The sequence below is a fragment of the Macaca nemestrina genome, chromosome 9 (assembly GCF_043159975.1).
Source record: "Macaca nemestrina isolate mMacNem1 chromosome 9, mMacNem.hap1, whole genome shotgun sequence".
Taxonomy (NCBI): Eukaryota; Metazoa; Chordata; class Mammalia; order Primates; family Cercopithecidae; genus Macaca; species Macaca nemestrina.
The window spans coordinates 66,027,693-66,050,227 of NC_092133.1; the positions used below are offsets into that span (position 1 = coordinate 66,027,693).

The following is a 22,535-nucleotide window of genomic DNA, read 5'->3' on the forward strand; positions in this document are numbered from 1 at the left end:
CTCAATGGTGACCAAGTGGACTCACGACACTGAGGTCTCACTCAGTACCTTGTCACTCTGACAACCTCATGCCTACCCACAGAAACTCAGACAGCCTCCTGGGGAAAATGGCTTTAAGTTGAGTGGTCTGAGCTCAAGATTCGCCCACTACTGGCAGGGAATTCAAAATGAAAATAAGGCTGAGTCACAGAGAATGAAGACCGTCCTGTGTCTTGCACACTTGAATTTATGAACTGAGAGTTGTGCTGCTTACACATTCATGCAAAGGAGTTCGCACAGTGCTGGGCACCACCAGGTTCTGGCTGCTGTGTCCCATGTGGTTGGGATGCTGTGGTGGGCCCAGAGCTGGATGGGATGCTGAGCTGGGACTCTCTATCAGGTCCCGGTCACCTTCCCTGCTGAGGGCATCAGGTGGGTGGCTGTCCTTCCGAAAGGGTGTGTGAGCGGCCACTCGGCTTCTGGTGCTTCCCAAGCTGCCTGAGATCTGAATATGACCATCCTCTCCTTCTCCCAACCACCTCCACAAGCATCTCTCTCCTTCTCCCTAGACCCTGAGACCTGGAGCTTTCAGCCTGACATCTGGCACAGCCTCAGACGCAGTGATCATGGAGCATTCTCTGGGAAGATGGGCCTCAATTTTGTCCTGCCCTAGCCTGGAAAACACAGAGAACTCTGAAGATAGCCTAGCCTGAGTTCACCAGAGCCATGGGGAGGAGCCAGCCCAGGTGAGTGCCATTTCTGCTTCTGGAAGGGGCCTCAGCTCACCCTGCTCTCACTCTGGAGTCCTGGGAGGCCACGGCCACAGCCAGCAGGCATCCATCTTATCTGGGAAGGGGTAGCTCAATCGGGTCAACAGATAATCTCCCAGAACAGGACTCTGCCAAAGCCTCTAAAAAAAGCTGCTGGGGGGTTGAATATGGAGTTTTCTGTACCCACCTGGACCCCACCTGAGCGTCCTCACCTGAGAATCCAGGCTTCATTCTCATTCATGGGGCTGATCTGCCTGAAATGTCGTCATATTAGTCAGGGCTTTCCGGAGACACAGAGCCAACAGGATGTGTGCATATACAGAAGGAGGTTTCTTTTAAGGAAGTGGCACCTGTGATTACCTGTGATTATGGAGGCTGGCAAGTCCAAAACCTATGTGGGGAGTGGTCAGGAAAGGGTTGCTGCTGCTGCTGCTGCAGTTCACGTCCAAAGGCTGCCAGGGGAGAGTCGGCATTGCAGCTTCAGTTTGAAAGCCGACTGCTGCAGAATTCTCTCTTGCTCTGAGAGATCAGTCTTTGCCTGACGGAATGAGGCCACCCCCATTAGGGAGGGCAATTTGCTGTATTCAAAGTCTATCAATTTAAATATTCAAACACACCCATTCAAATACACTCTCAGAGAAACATCCAGAAGAATGTTTGACCATATATCTGGGCACTGTGGCCCAGCCAAGTCGACACATACAATAACCATCACTGTCATGCATTCATCCAGTTTGGTTGAGATGGCTTGGGTGAGCCACCCAAGCCATCTCAAATAAGGGAAATTTATTGTAAAGACATGCAGAAATTTCATGAGAACCCAAAGATGGGCACCAAAGTGTCACCAGACATCACGGAACCATGAAGAGCACAGACCTTTATTTAATGGGTATGGGAAGCAGTGATAGGTGGGGAAAGCATGGGGTGGAACGGGGGATCTTTGATTTTGTCCCACCATCTCCCCGAGGCGAGGAGGAGTGGGTCAGCCCTTTGGACATCTCTTCAGCACACTCCGGAGCCGTAGAGCAGCAGCAGCGTGGGGAAGGCCATAAGAGCAGCTGATTTGATACCCATGACTTGTGAGGGCATGGGGAGAGGAGAGGGCCCTTGCTGCGGGGTTGAGCATCAGAGACAGAGTGGAAAAAACCCAGCAGGAACTAGTCTGAGTCATCTCAGAGGAACGGTGAGGGAAAGGGATGGGAGAGTGAGAAGCACATGCTGTTCTCCACTTCCCCTACCAGGCTGTCTCCAGAGCTTCTAACAGACATTCACGTGTCCTTTCACATGACCTTGACAACTGCTCTACCATTTCACTAGGGAGGAAACTGAGGCTGGCGATGGGGGTGGGGGCAAGAGGGGAACTTGCCCAAAGGCGAACAGAAAGGTCAAAATAGGAATCTTTGCGCAAGCATTTGATTTCCAATTTCAGAGCTTTCCTGAGCCATACTCGGGGCTCTCTCTGCACAGTGGTGACCAGTGGTGAGTCAGGCTAATTTGGTTGGAATTATAGACAGCAGAGTTCACAACCAGCACCGGAGACACTTGCCAGCTGCATGTTCCAGGTCACCCCCAGCCTACCTGGTGTGCTCCATCTAGACGCTCTCTCACCAAGACTCATGCCAAACTCTCCTAACTTCCTTCACTCCTGGCCCCATAATCCACTCCCGGCAGAGCAGCCAGCATGGACTTTCTGCCCTTGCTTCATCTTTTTCCACTGGTTTCCAAAACTTTTTTTAGCATGGAGTTTACACACATCAGCCTGGCCCAAGTGACCTGGTCCTGGCTTCTGCTCTCATCTTTAACACTCCCCCTCACTCACCACATCACTCAGCATATTTGAGGCTGCAAGTGACAGAGAAGTGGATTCAACTAGCGTTATCACAAAGGAGACCATGTCATCTCCTGGAGCAAGACGTCTGGGGCAGGGCAGTGCCAGGGTTGCTTAGCTTAGACTCCACAGCATCAAAGATCCCGATATTGCGACTCTTTCCCCTGTCATCCTCAGCCCATCAAGATGGCCTCTTAGGCTGCCACAGTCCCAAGGCCACCTGTGGATGACAACATCCAGAGGCAGAAGAAAGCATTTCCTCCACGGTCTCTCTCCATCAGTCATGAAACCTCTTCCAGAAGCCTCCCTCAGAGTACTGCTCTGGCTCATTGGTCTGAATTGCAGCATGTGCCCAAGCCAGGAGGGAAGCTCTGTGATTAGCCTAGACCACTGAAGTTCATCCATGGGACTGCACAGGGGCTATGTGCCCACCATGGAAGAACATGGCTACCCAATAACTCAGTGAAACAGAGGCTGTGCTAGCAAGAAGTGTTTGTGTTGGAGTAAGGAAGGGGACGGGTATTGGATGGGCAAATAATGGCACCTGTCACTCTCACTGTGATTCTGCCTCACCAACCTTTTCCCTCCCATCTGGAACATTCTTCCCTAACTTGATGCCTTGCTGGCTCCCTCTCTTTTAGGTATCAAAGAGGCCCTCCAGAGTCCTCAATCTGTGATAGCCCTCCACCTAGCTATTCTCTCACAAAGCACCTGGCTCTTCTCCTTCTGAGCACTCATCCCAAGGTAAAGTTACATTTTTATTTGTCCCCTGCACCAGATAGGAGCTCCCTGAGGTAGGATCGGGTCTACTTTTGCTCCTTCGGAATCCCAGGTTCCACCAGGGCATATGGTGCAAAGTAGTGCCTACATCTATATTTTGAGTGAATGGTTGCATGAATGAATGTCAGATGCTGTTTAGGCTTTTCAGAGAGTTTCTTTTAAAATTTTATTGATAACCCTTTGCCCTAGTTATTTTTATCCTCATTTCACAGATGGGACCACTGAGGCAGAGTGTCTTAGTTCATTTGAGCTGCTATAAGAAAATGCCCTCAAAAATAATGCTACACGTCTACAACCATCTGATTGTTGACAAACCTGACCATCTCACACCAGTTAGAATGGTGATCATTAAAAAGTCAGGAAACAACAAATGCTGGAGAGGATGTGGAGAAATAGGAACACTTTTATACTATTGATGGGAGTGTGAAGTAGTTCAATCATTGTGGATGACAGTGTGGCAATTCCTCAAGGACCTAGAACCAGAAATATCATTTGATCCAGCAACACCATTACTGGCTATATACCCAAAGGATTATAAATCAATCTACTATAAAGACACATGCACACCTATGTTTATTGCAGCACTGTTCACAATAGCAAAGACTTGGAACCAACCCAAATGCCCATCAATGATAGACTGGATAAAGAAAATGTGGCACATATACACCACGGAATAGTATGCAGCCATAAAAAAGTGTCCTTTGCAGGGACATGGATGAAGCTGAAAACCATCATTCTCAGCAAACTAACTCAGGAACAGAAATCCAAACACTACACGTTCTCACTCATAAGTGGGAGTTGAGCAATGAGAACATATGGGCACAGGGAGGGGAACATCACACACTGCAGTCTGTCAGGGGGTGGGGGGCTAGGGGACGGATAGCGTTAGGAGAAATACCTAATGTAGATGATGGGTTGATGGGTGCAGTAAACCACCATGGCATGTGTATACCTATGTAACAAACCTGCACGTTCTGCACATGTATCCCAGAACTTAAAGAATAATAATAATAATAAAAAGAGAATGCCATAGACCAGGTGGATGATACACAACAGAAATTTACTTCTCACAGTGCTGGAGGGTGGGAATTCCAAGATAAGGCAGTGGTATATTCGGTGTTTGGTGAGGACCTGCTTCCTCACAGATGGCCGTCTTCTCGCTGCGCCTTCACAAGGTAGAAGGGGCAGGGCAGCTTTCTCGAGTCCCTTTTATGAAGGTACTAATTCCATTCCTGAGGGCTCCACCCTCATGACCTAATCACCAAAAACCCCATCTCCCAATACCATCACACTGGGTGCTAGGATTTCAATACGTGAATTTTCAGGGATACATAGCACCGAGAGACACCGAAAGACTTATCTCAGGTGGCATGGATGGTAAGGAGCAGAATTAAAATTCACATTACTTCTTCTGATTTCAATTTCTGTGCCCATTTAACCAAAAACACTTAGGTTAAATGACCGATGACTTGACCCAGAGTGTATTAAGCTGGTTTACTGCAAACCAACACATTTAAAATTGGTTTCCCTCAGTATAATATACAGAGAAATGGATGAAGAATAAATTCTTGAGACTCAGCCCTGCTAGTAGGATGACCCTCCTGTACTTCCATGTGCTTCAACCCATGGTGACAATGACACACCCTGGTATCACACTTGCCCAACCAACATGGCTGCAGATGTTGGTTTAGCATTGTCTGCATTGTTCTAGAGTGAAACGGGTATCAGGCTGTCACTATTCTCACACATTGTTAATAAGAAGCCTTTATCAAGGGGGCATCTTCGGACTCTGTTTTTAACACCTTCTGAACCATGACTTGGAGCCAGCAGAGGAGGCCGTGGCTGCAAACTTCGGCACAACCATGAATGCTGCTGTTCAAGAAATTACGATTTACGTCCATCCCAAGTTGTAAATGCTAGTCTTTTTTTCCATGAACCTCAAACAATTTTATCCATGAAGCTCCTTCCTCATAAAATCTGTGGAAGCCCAATGTATGCCTGGAGAAAGAGGGTGCCCTGGATCTGGAGGCTGGAGCAGTGGAGGGTAGGTGTGCTGAATAACTCCCCCTGGCCTCCCCTTTCTCTGTCCCCAGGGCTCTTCTAGGGTGATTCTAGGCTTCCTCAGAGCACGGTTGAAAACCCTTGCTCTCCTCCAACCCCTTCACTATAGAGACTGAAACAGAGCACCAAGAGAGTTAATGTCTTCCTTTGTCACATGGCTAGTACGTGGCAGAGAAGGCTTTGACTCTTGCTCCAGTGCTCCTTTGAAAGGAACCTGCAGACAACTCTTCAGGCAAAGGGCAGTCAAGACACATTTAAGAAGCAATGCTGGCCTGGCGCAATGGCTTACACCTGTAATTCTAGCACTTTGGGAGGCCGAGGCAGGCAGGTCACTTGAGCCAAGGAGTTCAAGACCAGCCTGGGCAACATGGCAAAACCGTGTCCCTACAAAATATACAAAAATTAGCTGGGCATGGTGGTGCACACCTGTAATCCCAGCTACTAGGGAGGCTTACATGGGAGGATTGCTTGAGCCCAGGAGGCAAAATTTGCAGTGAGCTGAGATCACACCACTGCATGTTAGCCTGGGTGACAGAGTGAGACCCTGTCTCAAACAAACAAAAACAAACAAACAAAAAACAAAACAAAAACAAAGAAGCAGCAGTGTTAACCCCACTTCCGTTACTTTCCTGCTTTCCACTCATGAGCTCTTTGTAGCTTACTTTCGTAGGACTCAAAGGTGTTGGGCTGAGCCTGACATAGCAGAATGACTAGCAGATGATCACATTTGTTATATGGGTTCAGAGAAATTGAAAAAGACACCCAGTTCTCATTAAATGTGATCAGGCATATGAAGAGCTTAGCACAGAGGATGAAATCAGCAGACGTCAGCCAGCATTGGTATTGTCATTGTCCTGCTCTAAGCTTGCCTCTGTCATCTGTTCACATTGTGACTCTGAACATTCTCATCTCAGTTTCCTTGCCTGTAAAAGGATGACAATGACACCATCTTCTTGGGGCTATTTCAAGGACCAAAATAATGGATATACAACCCTTTTGAAAAATATGAGTAAGCTAGCATTATTATTACTTGGCAAATAATTGTTTTCTTCCAATTACACATCAAGTCAAGCGCAATTCACCTATCAGGTTTATGACTGTGATCATTCTTGATGGGAACTTGCATGTGAATTTCACGGCTCACACTTCAACCCAAGGGAGAACACTTTATTGACTTGCAAGCTAACACCAGTGATCAGGGCAGAAAACTGAATTTCAAAAAAACCGAAGCTTGAATTTGGAAATTGGGGCATAAATAGGAGAATGTACCAAGCTGTGATTTCTTTAAAAGCTCACCAGAACCATAACTGAAATACAGGATTCTAGTTTTGTTTTGTTTTGTTTTTGAGACAGAGTCTTACTTTGTTGCCCAGGCTGGAGTGCAGTGGCACGATCTTGGCTCACTGCAACTTCTGCCTACCGTCTTCAAGTGATTCTCATGCCTCAACCTCCAGAGTAGCTGAGACTACAGGTGCACATCACCACACCCAGCTAATTTTTGAATTTTCAGTGGAGATGGGGTTTCACCATGTTGGCTAGGCTGGTCTGGAACTCCTGGCCTCAAGTGATCTGCCTGCCTTGGCCTCCCAAAGGATTCTAGTTTTTAATATCAATTTTGTCTTTGTGTTAAAGACAGGTTTGTGGCAAATCAATGAAAAAAATCAATATTGTCTTCTGATACCACACTATCCTCCTCATACTTTATTTTGTTTTCAATTTTAAGTTGCAGTTGAAGTCACTTGTTTACTTAAGAATCAGCCTCTCTGACTAAAAGTTAAAAGGCTTGAGTTCTAGTTTAATTACACCACCAACTAAGTGTCCTACCCTTTGTAAATTACATGTCTCCCTGGGCATCATATACTTCTCTCCTACACAATGGTGGTGTGTGGTGTAGTAGTGGTGGTAGTGGTCATGATAGTGGTTGGTTTGGTGCAGTGATGATGGTGTTGGTGTTGGCTTGTGTTGTGGTGGAGGTGTTGTTGCTGGTGGTGTAGGATGTAATGTAGGATGTAATGTAATAGGATGTAGTGGTGGTAAGCATGGTTCTGATGGCTGTGATGGTGGTGGACATGGTGATGATGGTTGTGGAATGAAATGGTGGTGGTGATGGTGGTCATGGTGGTGATGGTAGTGGTGGTAGAGGGGATGGAAATGGACAGAGAGCTAGTGGTCAAGGAGGGTTGGCCTAGGTGGTCTCTAGGTTCCTCTCAGGTCCACTATTCTATGTTCTTTGATTTCTGCTGCCATTTGTGTGGTCAGTGGGTTGTCCACTGGGGCGATCAGTGAAACAGAGGGGAAAGGAAAAGATTCAAAATTGGCATTGTTGAGAGTTTTCACCCACTTGAATTCTCTTTGTAAGATCTGTGTTTGGGGCACTAGGAGTCTTGTTCTCTAGTATTTGTGGAGTAGGAAAAAAGATTTGATCAGGGAGGTTATGTTTGGCCAAGAGTCCATCAGACTTTGATGGCTTCTACCAGCTCCCAGAATTGACATGAAAAGGATAGCGCTGTATTAGAATTTTGCTGTAAGAACATTTGAAATTGGGGAATATGTAAATCAGAGTCCCAAAAAGAAACAGATGGTGCACTAAATTAGGATAATTCAAGGAGGTTTAATTTGCAAAGGAATATTTATAGAGTGTGGCCAGGGTAGAGGGGAACCATAATGGAAGGTACAGAAGCCTGGGCTAAAAAACAAGGGTTACCATCCTAGGCTTGCTTACAAGAGGGAGAGTGTATTAGGGTTCTCTAGCGAAACAGAGCCAATAGGATGTATATATAGGAAGAGATTTATATGAGGAATTTACTTACTCAAGGCTGAGAAGTCGGAGTTGCTGTCTGTGAGCTGGAGACCCAGGAAAACCAATGGTGTAATTCAGTCCGGAGTGCAAAGGCCTAAGAACCAGGGTTGCTGATGGTACTAATCCCCGTCCAAGGGCAGGAACTGATGTCCCAGCTCCAGCAGGCAAGTAGGAAGAAAAAAAGGGGCCAATTAATTCCTTCTTCCTCTACCTTTTGTTCTATTCAAGCTATCTGCAGATTGGATGGTGCCCACTCATGCTGGGGAGGACAGTCTACTGAGTCCACATATTCAAATGCTAATCTCATCTGGAAACCCTCTCATGGACACACCCAGAAACAATGCTTAGTCTGGGCACTTCCTGGCCTACTCAGGTTGATACATAAAATTGACCATCACGGATCCGTTACAAGCACTCAGGAGAGACGATATTTGTGTAGCAGAGGCTGCCTCAGGAGGAGACTCCTGTGGAGGGTCCCGGCCAGCAGAGGCAATGCTGCAGGGAGGGAGCCAGGTACCTGGGTCTCACTCTCTTCCCTTCTTTCGGTCTCCTGCCTGGGCTCACAATTGGCCAAACCCAAGCACAGTCAGGGCAGGGGAGTCTACTGAGGTGGTTCACACCCATTTGTCTCCTGGGCAGAGAGCAAGGTGGAGTGGGAAGGAGAGTGGACCTGGAAGGAGAACAGAAGGCACAGGATCCCATTGCCATTAATTCATCCACACAGCACATGGTTTTGAGCATCGATGTCCTGCTAACTAATGTTCTTGCATGCCAGCCCTCATGCAGTGTACGTGTGATGCATTTCTGTTGAATGTGTTGGGATGGCCTTTGAGTTTGGAGTAAATACCCAGCCTAGCCTCCCTCTGTCCCCAGTGAACATTCTCATCACCAACGGGGCCAGTACAAAAGGCTGCCCCCAACCTCCATGCCCCCTTTTCCTGACCAGCCCATTGTGCATCCCACCCTCTGCATAGCCAAGCTTTGTTCGAGGCTGACTTATTGAGGTGACTGTGCTGTAGCTTCCTGTGCATGGGAGCCAGGACCATTGGAGCTCTGTGTCCCATGCCTTGAAGTCTGCCTGGCACTTAATAAGTGCCAGTAACAGGAGACACTCGGTAGGTATTTGAGGAACGGATAGCAAATGCTTTTATTCTCCCACAAAAACATCATGCTTTCTTGTCTTCCTGTTTTTGGCCATATCCCCCTTTATCCTTCTCCTGTCTTCTTGCTATGTCTTTTGTCCAAGTACTGCTTTCCCAGGAAGACCTCACGGACACCAGCCCACAGCAACCAGCCCTTCCGTGGTGACAACAGTGGGTTCCAGTCCAGTGCCAGATCGTTTCCTAATTGTCCCCCATGTGTGCCACTCACCTCCTCGGCCAGTCATGAGCTGGGCTTGAAACCCAGGGCCATGAATTTAGGGGCCTCATCTTTTATTTCATTTGTTCCCAACACCCCACTGCCTGCCCTCAGAGTAGATGATGTGAGAACAATGATAATAATAATAGTGATCGTAATAATGAACCATCTGAGCCCACACAGAACCCTTTCCATTCCATGACTTATTCCTTTCTTTCTCTTTGTTTGTTTTTTGAGATGGAGTCTTGCTCTGTCTCCCAGGCTGGAGTACAGTGGCACAATCTCAGTTCACTGCAACCTCTGCCATCTTCCTGCCTTATCCTGCTGAGCACCTGGGATTACAGGTGTGCCTCACCATGCCGGTCTACCGTTTGCATTTTTTGTAGAGATGGAGTTTCACCATGTTGGCCAGGCTGGTCTCAAACTCCTGGGTTCAAGCAGTCCACCCACTTTGACCTCCCAGAATGCTGGGATTACAGGTGTGAGCCACTGCACCCGGCCTACATGAATTATTTATTTTAATTCTCACAACAACCCCATGAGGAGGGCCATATGTTGGCATCCCCACTTCAGGGATGTGTAAATTGAGGTTCAAAGAGGTTTTCAGTTGCATCTCACAGCTGGTAGGCAGAGAAGTCTGGTTTAACCCTAAAACCCGCTCTTGTTACCATGACATCAACTATTTCCACACCTCTGCTCTTTAGTATTCTCTCACTCTTCATCCCTCCCCTCCCCAACTCAGCATCTAGAACAGGCCTGGGCACCTAGAAGGTGCTTAAATAATGCCTGTAGATTCATTGCTAGGTGAGGTATCCCGTGATTGATCAATGACCCTAGCCTTTCTGTTAACACCGAGAGGTACAGGAAAACCTTTGCAGCCAGGCCTCATCTCCAGAAGTCAAGCAAGTTACCCTCCAATAGCCTGGCAGCCCCTCTGTCTTCCCAGATTGGGGCTCTGGCTGGCTCTTTCCAGCCATCCCAGGACATTGCTCCGGACAATCGCCTTTTGCTTCCAGCGCAGGAATAGCCTGCAGAAAACCCTCCTTCGAGCCCTCCGAATCAGAGCGACAGGGGCCCATAAAGTCCAGGTTATGAAGTGTCACAGTGTCTGAAACAACTGCTTCTTTATTGCGTAAGCACACACCAGGAATCCGTTCATTTCTGGGCAGCGGCTGACGGAAAAAGAGAAAGATTTTCCATGTATTTATTATGTGAAACATAACATACAGGGGATATGAATGGCGATATGTAATTAGACATAAAATGAGCCAGACTTGAGGAATTGCCAAAAATCTGTGGCAGGATAATGAAAGTGCTTTGAGTGGTATCACTTATTTCACAATCTGTCATTGCAATCGACGGCCTCAGTAACCTGTTGAATGCCACAGAAACACAGAGCTGGGAGTTCGTTTTGGGGGAGTTGCCTCCCAGGCACCATCTTTGATTAGTTCCTGTGTCTTTTCTAAGGCAAAGACATATTCATCTTGGAGCCCTGGTGGCAAAGGAGCTGGATAAAGAGAGGTTGGGTGTGGAGGAGACGAGGCCCATCCCAGGCAGAGGGTAGGTGGAAGCCTGTCTGTTGATTCCCCCAGCTGGACTGGGCTGCACTGCTGTCTTTCATATCACACCAGCTAAGAGAGGTGAGAGCAGGGGCACCACTGCGGCTTCTAGTTCCAGCTCTATGGCAGTCTCCCTTTGCAACCTTCCCAGACCACTGGAATTCCTTGGGCCTCACTTACCAACTCTGCAGAACAGGAAGATCGACCCAAGAACCTCCACATGCAAGGATGCGTGCCAGGTGAGTGGGGGCCACAGTGAGAAGACGCTGATGTCCTGGCCTCTTTCCTAATAATCCTATCCAGCTTGTCAATCATCTCTGAGGGTGTATGTCAAGCCTTTCAAATTAAAAACATGGGCTGGGCGTGGTGGCTCATGCCTGTAATCCCAGCACTTTGGGAGGCTGAGGCGGTCGAACCACTTGAGGTCAGGAGTTTGAGACCAGCCTGGCCAACATGGTGAAACCCCATCTCTATTAAAAATACAAAAAAATAGCCGAGAGTGGTGGTGGGCACCTGTAAATCCCAGCTACTCAGGAGGCTGAGGCTGGAGAATCACTTGAACCCGGGAGGTGGAGGTTGCAGTGAGCCAAGATTGTGCCATTGCACTCCAGCCTGGGTGACAAGAGTGAAAACTCTGTCTCAAAACAAAACAAAACAAACAAACAAAAACATGCCAGAGCTGATCCTTGTGGTAGTTTACTTTTAAATTAAGTTTGAAGGTCTGCTACACATACACCTGGCACTTAGCAGGTACCCAAGTTCTTCCTTCTTGCGGATAACTGCTCACCAACTCTTGTCCATCTTGCTTCCTTAAGCTCCTCCACATTTGTCTCCAACACCACCTTTGCTTCTGCAACTGCCCTGGCTCAGTCTCTCACTGTCTCTTTCCCAAATATTATAACCACTTCTAGTGTGGTCTGGGCTGGTGAGTCTTCTCTGTTTGCCTCTCTCCCTCTCATTCTCTCTTCATTCTTCTCTGCCCTGTTCCGTGTCCCCAGACCGAACCCCTGCAGACTCCTTCACAGCCAGCAGTCAGTTCTGGCTACTGCCCATGGAAAGCCCCAAGAGAAGCTCTAGGGGCTGTTTTTTGCACCATTCCTGCCCCAGATCATGTTTCCCGTGGTGGTTGCATCCTCAAAGGCCTGCAGCTCTTGCCGATGGTGCCTCCAGCTCTCACCAGACACATTGGTGCGATTTCCTGCCCTCTTCCACTGCTTTGGGGCTCTGGGGGCCTTTTCATCCCTCACTGGTCCCACCCACGTCTCCATGAGCAATAGCTTTATTCATCCATGGACTGAGCCCCCAAAGTCAGACTATTTCCTGCCAGAATCCCCAGTGTACACGCTGTCCCCTGCTTCTGCTGACACCACGCACAATTCTCAAAGCACAGTCCTGACTGCCTGTCTCCCATGCCCAGATACCACTGCCTCTCCATTGCTGCAGTCAGTATGAAAGGCGCAGCATGTGCAGAGGCCGCTCATAACCCTCTGCAGCTTGGCTCAGATATTCTCTTCTCTGGTCTCCTTCCTCTGTTGCCTGTCACTTCCCAGCAGAACAGGCTGCTCTCCCTAAACACAATCCCCACTGCTCCCTCTCCCCAAATCTCCACAGCTCCAAATCCCACCTGTCCATCGAGGCTCAGCTAAAATGTCACCTCTTCCATAAAACTTCTCATCTCCTTCCAGCTGGAAGCAATTTTCTCCTCATCCACACTCCCCGGGGATATTATGTGTTTCTCTCTTGGTCACTTATCACTTCCCCAACCTGTATTAGGATAATTTATATACAAGCTGTATCTTCCCTTCTGGGCTGTAAATTCCAACGGTGCCTCTTTCATCTTGCTGAAGGCCGTGTGGAATGGTCGTTACACAGGTTTGCTCTGGTGACAGCCCGCCCAGCCTCAAAGCCTGGCTCTGCTGCTTTTTAGCCACGTGAACTTGGCACATTACGTTATCCTGCGGAGCCTCTCGTTGCTCATATGCAAAATGGGGGTGTGCGTTTTGGGGGTAATAATACCACCTGTCCTGTAAGATTGTTGGAGGATTACCTGAGTTAGTACATAAAAAACAGTTTGAAGGGGGTCAGCACATGATAAGCACCCCCATATCTTCTGTTCATTTTATTATCAGTAGCATGTGGCTAATTCATTCCATGTGCTGTCAAGATAACGGGAGAGTAGATCGGATGATAGGGCAATGCCTGGAAAACAAAAACGTCCTCATCACAGCGATTTTCCCAGATTGGTCATGTTAAAGAATGTGACCATTTCCAAAGCTGGAATCCCATTCAGAGACGAAGACCAACTTCTTATTAAAACACCAGACACACTGATGCCTAAAGCTAATGAGTGGCCAGAGCTGGGGCTTGAAGTTCTCTCACAGCAAGTGTTTTCCTTCTATGCTCTGCCAACCTTTGTATAATTACAGTTTCCAAACTTCTAAGCCTTAAGAGAAGATGACCTCAAGGAAACCAGCCTGGAGGATGGGACCCCCAGTGGACAAGGGGCAAGGACCCATGGCTCTGGGGATTCCCTGGGACTTGTCCCACCTCTTCATAAGTTGGGAGAGAAATCCAAGGGTCTGCAAATACTGCCTTGTGTTTGCCTCCTGGAACTTCACATCCTGCTTTCGGAGCAATTTACCCTCTGAGTAGCTCTCGAAATAATGTGAGATTCCTTCGCTTTGAGTTTGAGGCATGGGGGGGTGGCATCTTTGGGGAGGAGGTTGACACAGAGTCACTGGGAAGAGGTGGAAGAGAAAGAGTCCCCATTTGTGATAGCCAGTCAGGAAGCAGAAAATAGATTTGGTCTGATGACATTTGGGCAACTATTGACCTTGTCATGGAACCCAGAGGCGCTGGCCAGGTGGACAGGGATCAGGTGGCAGCATTTCAGGGAGAATGCTTCTGAACCTCTATCATCCCTGCCCTGCAGTTGGCCAGCTCTCTCTGGGGCCCATCTAGCCACCAGCACGGATGCCTTACAAACCAGGGGTGGCGGGAGAGGGTCGGTAGAGGGTGGGGGCAACCCCACAGGTCACCCACTGAGCTGCAGTAGCAAAGCCAGGCAGTGTGGGCGCGGAGGTGGGCTCAGCTAGGTGCGAAGGCAGATATGGGAAAGGTGTTCTCTTTTGGGCAGCATGGAAGTTGGAGCATGGAAGACCAGACCCCCCTGCCTGGCCTCTGTGAAACCTCTGGAAAGTCTCCTAAAGCCACCAAGGGTCAGTTTTTCTCATCTTTAAGATGGGACATGAAAGTTTCTCAGAGTTATTGGGGGCATGTGAAAAGACCTGGAGATGGGGCAGTGGAGTCGGGTTCGGGGGGTCTGAATTTACCTGAGAGAGGTGGATACAGATCCTGGTTCTACCACATAATGCTGTGTGTCCTTGAGAAATGGATAAACTCTGAGTCTTGTTGTCTTCACCTTTACAAAGGAGTCTTTGTGAGGCCAAATGGTGATGCATGTGAAGAGCCTGGCATAGAGCCTGTTCATGTGATTATTAGCAAGGCACAGGCCAGGCACATGAAGGCTTGGTAAACCTTAATAGAACGGACCATGGGCGGGAGGGACTTTGGCCATTACAAAGGGCCACATAGAAGCAAGGGCTCTTGTTATCATACCTAGGCAATGGGGACACTTTTGGGTAACCTATGGTGGTTTCTGCACCTGGGAGACCTTCTCCCAGCCTTCTTTGCATCTCATGTTGGTGTCCAGCCTGGACTTGGGAACCCATGCAACTGACTTTATCCAGGAGTGGGAAGGACTCTGCTGGAAAACGACTTACTAGAGAGGAATTAAACTGATCCAACCTTAGGTCTCTGTTCAGAATATTCAGTGGTCAAGACACTGGGGCCCCTTGGTACCCTTCCAGCAAGCTCTAGCCACAGGTTGGAACAGTGGACAGGTTTGGCGGGAGTGCAGGTGAAAGGGGCAAGAGGAGGATCCTTTTGGCTGCGTTGTGCTGGTTGTCTCTTAGTGTGCTCCCCAAGCCCTGGGGGCCAGGCAGAGCTGGCCGTGGGGGAGGCAATGATAGCGGTTTCTCCCATCCCTGCTCCTGCATCAATCTTTCAACTTTCAAACACCAGGGATCCACTGTCACTCGTGTCCACATGGAGACAGGAGAGAGTCATGGGGGAGGAGCTGAGAGACTGTAACGAGGCAAATATATTAAGGAAGGAGATATAAGAACTTCCCTCACCATGACTACCATGCCCTTGGCTTACAGACATGAGTTCATAAACACACATGCATGTACTTGTTGGTACAGTACATGTAACTCTACAGACTTTGAATGAACATTTATTATACACCTACAGGGCCCTGACACTACAAAAATGAATCCAGTTCTGTCCTCAGGGAGTTTGCAGTTTGGGGTGAGGTGGGGGAAACTGACTCAAACAATGAAGTGTTGGTGCTGTCTCTTCTATGTGCAAAGCCCAAGGAGTTTGAGAGAGAGAGAGAGAGAGAGAGAGAGAGAGAGATTTAATCTGCTTATGAGAATCTGGGAGTGCTTCAAGGAAAAGGTGCTGCTTGAGCTGGGTGTTGAAGGATGAGTAAGAGTCCTCCACATGGACTAGACAGAAATCTAGTTCGACGTTGCCTTCCACAGGAAGTCTTTCCTGATTCTTTCCCCTTCCCCACCCACCTGGCCTAGGTGTCCAGGGCCTCTGATTCCTTGACGCTTTGCATGTCTCTGTCACTGTGAATCACTGAGAGCAGAGACTGAGTGTTTGTGCCCCTAGCTTCTGAATCATGTCTAACATATAGAAGACTTTCAATAAATGCTGAATAAGTATGAAAAAGAAAAGGAAGACACGCGGGGCAGAGAGCAGAGTGAGCAAAGGCATGGAAGAGGGAAGATGAAGGAGAGTGGAGGCATTTGCCGAGGCAGGACGCAAATAGAACAATGTAGGGACATAAGTCAGATGCTGCTGAAAATGGCAGCCCACAGTGTCTCTTACCAACTCTCCCATTAAAGCCTTACCTTAGAGAGAGGAATAAACAGCTATTATTCTTACCTCAAACGTCCTCCCAAATGCCTGCCTTCTCTTCCTCCCTGGGGAAGACAAGCAGGACCAGTGCTGCCACAGGAGTTGCTCAAGGTCAGGAATAGGACCTGGTTTTTCCACTGTCATTGTCCTTAGCTTACAGCCTACAGCCTGGCAAATACCAGTGCCATGGACTGATGAATGCTTTGCAAATCTGGTTTCCATTAAGATGCCACTAAAGAAACCCAAGAGGTTCATGTGGCAAGGTCAGACTAGATGTGAACAGATTGACAAAAGTCCCAAAGAACTGAACTAGCCCCATGGCTGTGATACGGGTGGGTCTGAAAATATCCAGGGATGTCCAGGCGCAGTGGCTCACACCTGTAATCCCAGCACTTTGGGAGGCTGAGGCAGGTGGATCACAAGGTCAGGAGTTCAAGACCAGTCTGGCCAAGATGGTGAAACCCCGTCTCTACTAAACATAAAAATTAGCCGGGTGCAGTGGTGGGTGCCTGTAATCCTAGCTACTCGGGAGGCTGAGGCTGGAGGGAATCTCTTGAACCTGGGAGGCGGAGCTTGCGGTGAGCTGAGATTGTGCCACTTCACTCCAGCCTGGGCAACAGAGCAAGATTCCATCTCAAAAAAAGAAAAAAAGAAAAAAAGAAAAAAAAAGAAAAAATATATATCCAGGGCTCCCTTGGTGTTGTGGTAGGGTCAGGGGATAGCCCTTGCTTTCCTGTGTTCCTAAAAGAAGATAAAGTCACACTATCAAATAACAAATGCCTCATCAAAACACAACCCAGACAGCAGCCCACTTCTCCCAACAAGAAACAGGCCAGTCTTGACAGTATTATAATTATGATGACAAGGAAGGGAAGGCTGGTCCATCACCCCTCTCCCCGCCCCGACCTCTATCAGGGGTAAGCCCAGGGGACAGGAGTGCAGAGTGGCTGAGGGCAAAGCCTGTGCCCTGTTGGAATAGCCTGGGCCTTCCCCTTCCTAGCCTGTGAGCTGTGACGGGGATTCAGTGAGGGTCTCAGGCTGTGCATAGCCCAGGACAGTGCCTGGCTCGGAGTGAGTGCTCAACAAGCTTTAAGTGTCAATATTCTTGCTAAAAACCTGAAAACTAACCCTAAAGCTAAGCAGTGGAATTCTGCCCATGTTGGGGGTGAAGAGACCAAAGTTCAGAAAAATTCATTAAAGTGTTCAGGATCATACAGCTGGAACAGGGGAACAGGCAGGGCTGAGCTCCAAGTCCAGGCAGGCTGAGCCCAGAGCACTCGCTTTGAAGTTCTGTTTTATACGATTCCTTAGCAGGAAGCTACTCAAGGCGAACTGACTTAAGAGCATCATTTCCTAGAACTCCTGATGCCAAGTCCAAGAGCTGGGGGAATGCTGGAAACAAGGAGAAGGAAGGCAGAGAATGCTGGTGGAGGCAGCAAGGAAGAAATAGATGCAAGAATATTAGAAGGTGTCATAAGAGGGATAAGGACCAATCGCACCTCTGTCTTGCCCCATCCCCTCTCCAGGTGAGAAGGGCTGCATGAGACTTTAGTGTCAGACAGGAGCTCAGTGCTGATCATTCAGCCCTGTGCCTAGGGACAGCCCTTCAGCCTCCTTGATTTCCTGTGATTTAGTCTGGGTCTGAGGGCACCTCCTCATCTGGCCAATTCAGAGTAAAAGAATTTGGAAAGCTCAAACACTCAAGCAATGTAGTTTTTTGTTCTGAGAAAGGGTCTTGCTCTGTCACCCAGGCTGGAGTGCAGTGGTACAGTCACCATCACTGCTCACTGCAGCCTCAAACTCCTGAGCCCAAATGATCCTCCCACCTTAGCCTCCTGAGTAGCTGGGACCACAGGCATACATCACCACACAGGCTAATTTTGTATTTTTTGTAGAGACAGGGTCTCACTGTGTTGCTCAGGCTGGTCTCAAATTCCTGTGCTCACACAATTTTCCTGCCTCAGCCTCACAAAGTGGTGGGATGACATGCATGAGTCACTGTGTCTGGCCAAGAAGCTTAGTTTTTAAAATAACAATCAGTAAAATAGGTTACAAGTTTTCAGTCAAACCTGTCAGGTGGGATGAAAATTTGGGAAAACCAGGCCACATTATTTTCAGTTAATTTCTGTGAAAACTTCTGCAAAATCAATCAGAAACTCTGTCAGTTCATCTCAAAGTCCTGGGAGTCTAGACAGAAGTTCAGGCTTTGCATGTACTGGGGTGGTTGGTTGGAAATTTGGTGAGGTCGGTCCAAAATCCAGCCAGGTCAATCCAAACTCTGGATCAGTCCCAAGTTCAGTGCAGCAAGGTGAAGTCCAAGCGGCATAGTCAGATATTTAGTCAGATTCATCATGACTTCACTCTGACCATTTGGGGTTGGGTAAGCCATCGGGTGTGGGACTGGGTTTGTGATGGGCGGACAGAGAGGCAGAGGATTGGCAGTGTGCGCAGGCCTGGGAGCCAAAGTGGAGAGTGAATGGTACTTTCTGGGGGTTTCCAGAACCACCTCTAGCAGGAGCCCAGCTGGGGAAATGGTGAGGCTGACCAAGAGTGGTGCATGGTGCTCCCAGACATGTCCCTGGCACTTCCTTGAGGAGACCTGAAATGCTACTCTGTTGACCCCTACAACCCCAGCACATTGCTGAGCTGCCAGCCTTCTAACGCCTACCCCCTGTCCAGCCATTGGGCAGCCAGCCAGCATGTTTTGGCCTAAAGGACAGCAGCTTTGTGTACACACGTAGCACATGCTTGTCCCCACACAGCCTGCCTGTCTGTTCTCCCACGCTCCTTTCCCTCTCTGGCCAGAGCTGAGCAGGCAAAGCCAACAGCTGGCCTGGCGCCCCGGTGCGTGGAGGTGTAGCTGGGCTCTGACCCAGCTCCTCAAACAGGTTCCATATGGCCCTCCCGGCCGCCCCCCACTCCCGTTCCCCACCTTGACTGTTTCTGAGATTAAAACCCTTTCCTGGCTTCCCAGCAGTGGCAGGGAGGGGCTGCCACGCTGCCATTGGGGCTGAGCTGGTGTGGAATACTCATCAAAAAGTTAGCTGGAGGGGGACAGATTTCTTGGGCAGTTGGATGAGGGGGCATGGAGGGGAGCACATGGCTTGAGCATAGGAGAGACCTCGGTCTGCCCCTGCAGCCCAGCTGCAGCCTCTGGAGAAGCTCCTGAGTGTCTGACTTTGGCAACAGGACCTCAAGGCTCCGGTGGGAACAGGCAGCCTTCTGGGTCTCTCTACTTCTCTCCTGGCACTCAGAATTCCTCCTGCAGCTAAGAGGGGTGTGATGAAAGCAAAGAAAGGGACAGTTGAGATGGGAGAAGCCCTGGGGAGAGAAGGGAGGCTCCCCCATACTGTACCCACCAGTAACACTCAGGCCCTGGACAGTCAGCAGAGATTCAGACATGGCATTGGAGTGGGGTCCTGGAGCAGTCATCCCTGCTGAGCCCGATGCCTGCCCTTTGGTGGCAGGGCTGTGGGAAAGCCTTGGGATGCTGGGACCAGAGTAATAGGGTGTGGTGAGAGTGGGGGATGCTCCAGGAGCTTGGGACTGCAGCTATCTACCCCTGGTACTGAAGTATTTTAATATTTTAACAGCCAGCTTTGTGGTCCTGGTGGCCCTCGCTGAACCTTAGCCTTGGGTTAGAGCCCATCTCTGCTCTAGCTCTGCCTTCTTCCCTGGAAAGGCTTTTGTTGACTGTGAATCCTGAAGACATATACATAGACACAAGCATGTGAGTGTGTGTGTGCCTGCCTATCTGCATGAACTCTCTGGGCTCCCAATCCTTCTAAGCGCCCAGAAAACCCAGAAGCACATGCCCACCCTTGCACTTTGCCTGCCCTTGTCCTCCTGCCCCAGCCCCACCAAGTCCAGCACAGAGACTAGTCCAGAGGCACAGCTGATCCACTTCTGAGTCCCTGGCTGAACCATGTCCTGGGGCTTCTTAACTCTTATCCCTCCTCCATCCTGTCCCAGAATTGTGCCCAGGAGCTGGCTGGCATGACTGGGGCTCTGAACATTTGGAAGGCTCCCATTTAAACAGTCTCCCCACCAGACTATCCTCCTGCCTAGCCAGTCACACCATTGGCCCAGCTCTGGGAGCCCATCCCACCCGCCTTGGAAGATCAAAGCAGATTCCGCATCCATTTTCAGTGATGACATCTGGCTTCAGCAGGTGGTGATTTAGGATCTCAGCACTGGAAGGCCCTCAGGGATCTCCATTCTGGCAGTCTCATTTTCCTCATGGAGACCCAGAGAGAAGGAGGGTGTCAAGCTTGTTGCTGGGCTGGGACTGGAACCCCAGTGTCCACAGCTCCTGGAATTTCACCGGGAGAAAGGAAAAAAGTAGACAAGGAGACTCAGCTAAGCCAGAGTTTTCCTTCTCCTCCTAGAACAAACTATGGGTGGAGGAAGGAAAAGACTTTGGAGATTGTTGTCTAATGACTTCATGGTCCTGCCTACACCCACATCTTGGCCACTTCTCCGCATCGACATGGGTGCCAGGACATCATCGTGTCTCAGGCAGACCTGCAAGAAGTTGCAGGGCAGTTTCAAGGGCATGAAGGAAGCCTGATCTGTGAAACATTTTGCAACATTGGTGCAGATGAGGGACCCGATAAAGGAGCTCAAAGAGCCTCAGCCCCACTTCCTTGCCTGTCTACTCCTGCTACGGTTTGAACGTTTGTCCCTTCTGAAACTCGTGTTGAAACTAGATCCCCAATGTAACAGTATTGAGAGGTGAGGCCTTTAAGAGGTGATTGTGTCATGAAGGCTCTGCCCTCATGAATCCATTCATGGATTAAGGTACTAATGGGGCAATGGATTATTGGGTTATCATGGGACTGAGTTAATTATCAGGAGAGTGGGTCCATTATAAAAGCCATTTTGACACACTCTTGCCCTCTCACCACGTGATTCCTTCCATCATGTTATGACGCAGCAAGAAGGCCCTCACAAGATGCAGCCCCTCAGCCTTGGACTTCCCAGCCTTCAGAACTGTAAGAAATAACTTCCTTTTATTTATAAATTACCCAGTCTCAGACATTCATTTAAGCAACAGAAAATGGACCAAGACAACTTCCTTCCTCTCACCCTCTCTTTAGCTGTTAAAGCTATTGCTATGCACAGGGAGAGAGTGGAAGCTGATTTTGTTTCTCCTCTGGGGGTGCTGTTTGGAAGTCTGGGGCTGAGGAAGGAGCAGTCATGGTCCCAGCCAACTCCCTGCATATGTTGGGGGGTGGGGGATGATAGGGGAGGCTGTGAACCTAGCCTAGCTTTGCACTGCCTTGTCCATCGAGCCCAGTATCCTTTACAGAGCATCTGGAAGCCCTTCCAATAGTCTATATCCAGATGTTCCAGGTGTAGTCACAGTGGGCAACTCTGAATTCTCCTTCCACCCTCTCATATCTGAGCTCTGATCATTGGTTTCTCTCCCTGACATGTCTTTCCAGGGACATCCCTGTTCTTCCAGCTCTGCTCAAACTCTGCTGAAGGACTTTGGTTCTCTGCCCTTCACATCGTTTCCCTGAGATGTTGCATTCCTCTGCTATCACTCTGATCCTAATAGTCACAGTGAACAAGGTGGGATACACTTGATTGAGATGTTAACAGGTATTTTTCTCCTGGGGGTTTGCTCTGCACTCCCCATTCCAGCCACCGAGCCTGGATTAGGAAGAGGGGCAGGATAGATAGTGAGTGGAAACAATGGAGTCTGCCTGGCTTTGTACCCTGCAAACCCCAGACCTTAGTAGATATGAGAGGTTGTAAGGGCTTATTGGAAACATGGGAGCAAGGTCTGGAATGGCAGCAGGCGGTGAACATTGAGGAGGGGCTTCCCTGGAGAGTTCCGGGAGGCACCAAGATTGTAAGAGGGAAGGGCTGGGTAGCAAGTTCAGGCAGACAGCCTGCCTGGCTTCCCACACCCAGGTGAGGCCCAGATCTGAGAAGTAGCTCCTGGGCCTTGGCACTTTGCAGGGAAGAGGCAGGGGAAGGCAGGTATAAGGGTCAGTTTGGTGATGAGTTTCAGGATGTGTCCACTGAGGCATGACTCTGTGGGGCAAATGCTTCAGGGAGACATCAATGCCTCTCAGCACCTGAGGTTATACAAGCCCCCATAACTCAGACTCCCCTTGGGGAAAACTGGGAGGTTGCCCCAAATTCAGTGAGGTTGTGTCTACCACCACAACTGAGTGGGGAGCTCAAGCCAGCCATTAAATTGCTGTAGAAAGATAAATTATTTTGCCTTGGATGGCTGAGTTACAGCCCAAGCATGGAACCCACTGCACTAACACTGACAGGTCCTGGGCAGCGTGTTCTTTGATCCTCACCATTAGCTTCAGGGGGCACATGCTGTGATTCTTCCCATTTTACAGACAAGAAACTGAGCCACAGAGGCATCGAGCAACTTGCCCAGG

At 49.1% G+C, this 22,535-nt stretch overlaps 1 long non-coding RNA gene across 2 annotated transcripts; it reads left to right on the top strand.

Moving 5' to 3' along the window:
* Nucleotides 1–217: 217 nt before the first annotated feature.
* LOC112423900 (uncharacterized) lies at nucleotides 218–22,529 on the top strand. Of its 2 annotated transcripts, XR_011607814.1 has the most exons (4): nucleotides 698–725; nucleotides 3,219–3,321; nucleotides 21,573–21,702; nucleotides 22,494–22,529. It is a non-coding gene; the product is annotated as an uncharacterized lncRNA (long non-coding RNA). The 2 variants fall into 2 exon arrangements; XR_011607815.1 differs by lacking the exons at nucleotides 3,219–3,321; nucleotides 22,494–22,529 and adding an exon at nucleotides 218–411 and having other exon boundaries at nucleotides 549–725; nucleotides 21,593–21,696.
* The last annotated feature ends 6 nt before the right edge of the window (nucleotides 22,530–22,535 follow it).